This window comes from Myodes glareolus, chromosome 18, assembly GCF_982192425.1.
Source record: "Myodes glareolus chromosome 18, mMyoGla1.1, whole genome shotgun sequence".
In the NCBI taxonomy this organism is placed as follows: Eukaryota; Metazoa; Chordata; class Mammalia; order Rodentia; family Cricetidae; genus Myodes; species Myodes glareolus.
The window spans coordinates 36,173,551-36,179,869 of NC_142043.1; the positions used below are offsets into that span (position 1 = coordinate 36,173,551).

The window sequence follows — 6,319 nt, forward strand, 5'->3', positions numbered from 1 at the left end:
GTTCCAGTCATCCAAGTTCAGACTCGGGAAGCAGAGCAGTTCCATGTTCCCTTACTAGAATGTGTACATCCTTGGCTCGGGGCACCTACAACATGTATGGCCTCCCTGCGAGTACTTCAAGTCTGGTGCTCGGAACCACATACTAGTGGGAAAGTAAGATACTGCCGCGAGATGGAGTGGGAACACCTGCAATATAGCGCGCAGGTGCTGGGGGCCTCCATCCTGCCTGACGGCATCTATCCACCTACTCCATCTCTGTCCTTGCTTATCACTGCGTTTAAAATTGCATCGAGGCCATTGCCCACCTGGCATCTTCTAGCGTCGGTTCCGCGCTGGAGCGCTTTGTGCTAGCGATATGCCCATTCTTCTTAAATAATATCAGATCCCAAAGGCTAAGTGCTTTGTGTTGTTTCACGGATAATTCTAATTGGGAGCTCTAATAAATGCCCTCATACATTCTTTTATTTAGACATTCTGTTTACTTTGTGAGCATGCATATATGTGTGTGAGTGTGCATCCAGAAAACAGCCTCTCCTACAACCATACGAGTGCAAGGGAGGGAGCTCAAGTCTTAGACTTGGGGGTAGATGCTCTACCTGCTGAGGCATCTCTTTGGCCCTTACCTTTTTGCATTCTTCTAAGGCCAACACTTGCAAATTATTAATAAGCCATTCTCTTCATTATTTACTACCTAACATTGTGTGTGTGTGTGTGTGTGTGTGTGCGCGCGCGCGCGCTCGTGTGTGTACACCACCATTCCTATTCCATGGGGAACCTGAGGTCACAGGCTCCTAAGCAGTAGTGCAGAAACCAAAGCCCGCCCTCCTCACTGGAATGAACTCCCTGCTGTGAGAAAGCAGAGTCCCGTTGACATTCCCAGGTCCCACACTGAGGCCATGCCTTTCTAAGTGTCTCGTGAAGACTGTGTGCAACACAACTAGTGTGCCTGGCGCCTCCCACAGACATGAGAATTTGGAAGAAAAACCATGAGAGATTTGGGTGTTCAGAGGTAAGAGTAGGAGCTAGTCCCACACACCAGAGCTAGGCAAAGACCTGAGGAACTGATAGATAACACTCCATACCTCACCTCCCCCGAGGTTCCCTCTTAGTTTCTTTTCACACAAAACCACAAGAACTACTTGAGGTTGCCTCCCCTCAGGAATCTCTTCAGGAATGCTGAAGGAAATTCCGAGGTTGGTGGCTGATGCTGACACACCTGTGCCTTCATTTCCTGGCAGCTCACTACTGAGGTTACAGAGAGACATGGCAGCCACCAAGCTCAGGCTATGGGGGATAGAGAACTCTCTCTTACAGAGAGTTTGGGGATACGTTTTCAGAATCACACGTGTGTTTTCGGGACCTTTCATCTGACCTAAAAGTTCACAATCTCTTTCCGGATTTGATGAGAATCGTGAACAGGATCTGACGAGAACATGCCACCGTTTCCATTCAGCTTGGAGACAACAAGAAGAGCTTATTACCCCAGGTACTCTTGCTGTCCTACCTGCTGGTGACATTGCTGGCCCCACCAGGTCTCCCAGTAGTGAAGAGATGTGCATACCCGCCAGACACCTGCCAGACAAATCGCCAGCAGACGCAAGCTTTAGTGGGTCTCTGGCTCCTTCTCACATTCATGCGGCTAAGTCTATTTGAAGGCTCACTTCTTCCAAGGCTCACCTCAGCACCAGCAGGAACCCAGGGTGTGCAAAAGCCAGGGCTCATACACAGAGCTGCCTCCCTAAGGGCCTGCCTTACTCCCTAGGTGACTCCCAAGCCCTCAGAAGGGACAGCTGTAACCAGATTTTCTGTCATTCTGCAAACTCATCATATATGCTGGGAATACCATGGGTCGTTCGTAAGATGAAGCAGCAGCCCCAGAAACAGGAATCTGCATTCATCCATGGGAATTAAAAGTCCCGAGCACATAACCCAGGCCGGCCTACCGAAGGGAGTAATGGTGCTTTCCTGTCTTGCTTTCCTCCATCTCCCCCCGCCCCCGCCCCACATGACTGAGACACCCAGTTTCTCCAGGGACAGAGGAGGAGGGTAATTAATATAAGATTGCATTTTAAATTATGGAAGGCATACTGTGATATTCCCATCTGTGTGCCACAAAGTGTGATGATTAAACCAGGATAATCGGCACACCCCGTACCCCAAGCATTTTTATCATTTCTTTGCATTGGGAACATTCAAGATATTTTCTTTCTTCCTTTTTTTTCTTCTCCTAGACAGGCTTTGTTTGAGTTGCCTTGGCTGTCCTGGAACTCGCTCAGTAGACCAGGCTGGCCTCAAACGCACAGAGATCCTCCTGCCTCTGCCTCCCAAGTGCTGGAATGGAAGGTGTGTGCACCAGTAGCCTGCAAAATATTTTCTTTTGGGATTTGAAATGGATAGTAAGTTATTTTTACCTATACTCATCTTGCTGTGCCAGAATATGATGCCCTCATACACACACACACACACACACACACACACACACACACACACAAAATATGTTTATATTCCCTTCACAGATCAGTGAGAAAGCTTAACTGTTTCAGTCTAAGGCTTTATTCTAAGCCTTGAGTTCAACGACAGAAGAAACAACTTAAGAAGCATTCTTGGTCACAGATATTGAAAGGCCCTTCTGGTCCTGGAAGGAAATGAGTGGGAAAGACTCCCACCCCCCGGAACCTAATGAAGGTTGAAGGCGAGGTGGCAAGCATGGGGAGCTTTGGTTCAGTTTCCTGTGTGTGATGTTGGGTAATGGCTGCCCAGAAATGCAAAATGGCAGCCTAGTGTGGCTTCAGAAAACCTCGACAGGTGATCTGCTGTCTAATAGAGATGGACCTTGAAGCCTTGGGGGAAAAGTCTGAGAGCCTATGCAAAGGCCAAGCGTGAGACCCAGCTAAATAAAACTCAGTAGAAACCCTAGCCAGGAGACCACCAGTGGGGGTGGGAGACTGAGTAAGAGGGGATCCCTTGAGAACAGCAAGAAGACCAACACAAAAGAGGCAATCCTCCCCATGTCCAGACGTCACTGTGGCTTTCTCCTGGTGTCTAGTCACCACCTCAACAAGAAGGATCCTAAAGAAAGACTGGGGGGCAGGGCAAGCTACTTTAAGTTATACAGTGATTGAAATATCACTTGAATTAGGCCCCGAAAAACCAGAATCCTGAGCTAGAACTAAGTATACCAGAAAGGAAGCCAAAATACTCTGTCTGGTGGCAAAATTAAGTTTACATAAAAGAAAAACAAAAACAAAAAAAATTGCATCCTTTCACAATAAACCAGCAGCAGGAAATGTAACCATTCTGATTCATAGGCTTCCACTGGGTCTCTGTACAACACAAACAATATTTATAAGACTATCTGCCTGGGCTAACTTCCAGGGGACAAGCACATGTCTCCAGCTTGCCAAGTCAAATGCAGGCCTACCAGGCTGTCCCAGAAAACTTAGCCTACAGGAGGGCCCCCAGGCCTTCGCACATAGTCTCTCTTTGTAACTGGGAACTCTGAGAGCTGGCTGTTACACACCAGCCATTCGGGCTGCTGTAACAAAGTGCTACAGACTGTGGCTTATAAACAACAGAAGTTCGTAGCTCACAGTTCTGGAAGCCTAGGATCCAAGCACGAGCAGATCTGGTACCCGGTGAGGGTTGTTTCCTGACTCACAGACGGCACCTCACAAGCCCAAGGAGGGAAGAAGCGTTCTAACCCCGTGTAGAAGGCACCGGTTCATAAAACCATCACCGCAGAGGCTAGGCTTTCTATACAGGACTCTGGGAGTGTTCGCGCACGTGCGCGCGGCACATGTGCGGGCGCATGCACGCACACAAAGTACTATCATTTCTCTCATTCTCTGTAAGGGCAAACTGAGACTTAACAAGATTTGATAAAGTCCAAAGAACCAGACGAATGGTGATGCACCTACGTCAACTATCCTAGCAGATGCCATGTGCTGGATCTCATGCCCTTGCCAGCTCCTGCAAGACGGATACTCCACTTAGTGGGTACTCCACTTGATTCTATAAATGGGCAAGGACTGCTGAAGAGGCAGAGCAAATCTAGAACACCAATGAGTCAAAGGCAAATGTCTCTGAGGTTACCAAAAAAAAAAATCAGTAATGTTACTAGAAATGTTTCATGCAACATTTTGAAGCATTAAATATAAAAATCCATGATGTACAAAATACCTCACTTTTAAGTAAAGGCAGGATCAGCCTCCCTGATTTCTCAGTCTTGTCTACTGCTCCGAGGTGGAATTGCACAACACTAGGACTGAGCCTGGAATCCAGCCCAGTTAACGCAGGCAAGGCATCTTCACGCCACCCCACGGGGGAGCTTTCTCTCCACCATTTTATAATCTCAAAGAGCTCTTGAGGCGGCCCCAGTCCTCAGTCATCTCAGGTGTGTGTCTGCATGACTGAGCTCCCAAGGAGCTTGGGGAGATTCGATTTCGTTGTTGCTATGTGTTTAGGTAAATGGAAGGAAGTTCCAGCCTCCGCCAAAGGAGGGGCATACTTTAAAGTAGTTGTGAAAGGTGCAAGGTGGGCTTCCAATGGATCACACAGGTGTGTCTCCCATTTGGATTTTCTGGTTCAACTCTGACGCGATACCAACTGTCCACCTGCTACCCGCAAGTCCAGTCACACCGGGGTCTTCCCACCCTCCCCCCCGCCCTGCATTTCAAAAGACAAATGCGAGCTCATTTGGGCAACTACTTAGGCTCTCGGCACATGTAACCTCATACTGAAAATGAAGTCCTGCCAGTTAGGAAATGACTGTTCAACAAATATTTGTTGACTCAAATTTTGAATTTTTCTAAGATTCGACTCAGAATCCCTTCTGGTGACTTGTAACCCAAGCTCCAGATCTGTTAAATAAACCATGACCCGAAGCATAAGGACGTCAGTCAATGTCCACTGGTTTCCCTCACCTTGGCCTTTGGAGACAGACACGATTATTCCCAGTACTAAGAATTGAAACGCACGCAGCATGCCCTTCTCCCCCTCTTCCTCTGTTTTCTTAGTGTTAAAACTGGTTAAACTGCTCAGCTCTGCCTCACATTTCAAAGTTAAGTCCAGCAAAGTGCTCAGAGGAAAACTTTGGGCACTTGAGTGTCTGGCTTCCCTCCGCCCCACCGGCCAGGGTGTCGTGGACGTGGACCTCACACGGGTGGCATGGGCCCCGGGTTCGAAGAACCCTGGCTGATTGGGCTCTGCCTGCCACCACTTCCCCAGGTCCACGTGGGGACAAGACTTTGGGAACACGCCAAACCCCCGGCCCCGACTCCCTCCACCCCTGAGGGGTCTGTACCCCACGCGCGCTGCGTGGCCAAGCCATTTCAGAATGTCCCAGGTACCTGGCACCGGAGCGTGGCCGTGCTTGGCAAGCGCGCCAGGAATGGCTCAGTCCTCGGGGACACGCGGGGGCTGTTCCGTCGGAGTGCGCGCTGACCCCCGGCCGCAGCGTCGAGGGTCAGCGGCACCGCGCAGCAGGGGGCGGTAGGGCGCAGGGAACAGGGGGTCTGCGGCCGGGGGATGGACGCGGACACGGGCGCGACCCTCGGGCGGCCGCGCTGGCCCTGCGCTGGGCGCGCGCTCGCGGATCCCGGCTCGGCAGCGCGCGGCCCGGCGGGGGCGGACGCGGCTGCTCCGCTCGGCTCAGCTCTGCTCCGCGCCGCCCAGGCCCGCGCGCCTCCCCCGCGCCGCTCCCGCCGGGCACGCGGGACCCTGGCCACCCCACGCGGCGGCGCTGCGGAGCTGGGAGCCTCGCTAGCCCCTGCCTGCGCGAGGCCCGAGGGCCCGGGGACCCCGCGGGAACGGAGACACCCAGGATCAGGGCTGCTGCGCGCCACCTCCCTGCCACCTGGGCCTCGGAGAGTGGGCGCCTGAGTGCAAGGGAGAGACGTACGCGTACGAATGCAAGTCAAAGTTGCTGTTTCATAACCTTGTGGGTCCCAGCGTCTGAAAGCTCATAAGGTGGGCTGCCGCTCTGTCTCTAGGCTAATTGCTGTGACTCTGGCAAGTGTGGGAAGTAAGGTTGGAGGAGACATCTCAACCTGGCTTCCCAACCCCCATTTAACCGAGGAGCTGCCCATTTTGGGAAGAAACTGGCTCTGAATGCCAGCTCATCTAATCAGCTACCTATAGAGCCCCACTTCCCACAAGCTTTGGTCTGCTGGCACGGCCTAGAACCAACTCTCCAGGACCACACCAACCAGAACCTCTGGTGTCATCCATGTCAAGGAGGAAGAACCAGGAATGTCAACTGAGTCCCACAAGGGCACCAAGGCTTCAATAGAGTCCCAGACGGGCACCGAGGCTGCAATGG

General features: G+C 51.6%; 1 protein-coding gene across 1 annotated transcript in view; it reads right to left on the bottom strand.

The window, feature by feature from the left end:
• Positions 1-5,488, bottom strand: part of Cracdl (CRACD like) — a 125,554-nt gene extending 120,066 nt beyond the window's left edge. Inside the window, exon 1 of the mRNA XM_085679534.2 lies at positions 5,349-5,488. The gene's annotated coding sequence lies outside the window, so the exon portion shown is untranslated. The remainder of the gene's footprint in view (positions 1-5,348) is intronic.
• Between the last annotated feature and the right edge of the window lie 831 nt (positions 5,489-6,319).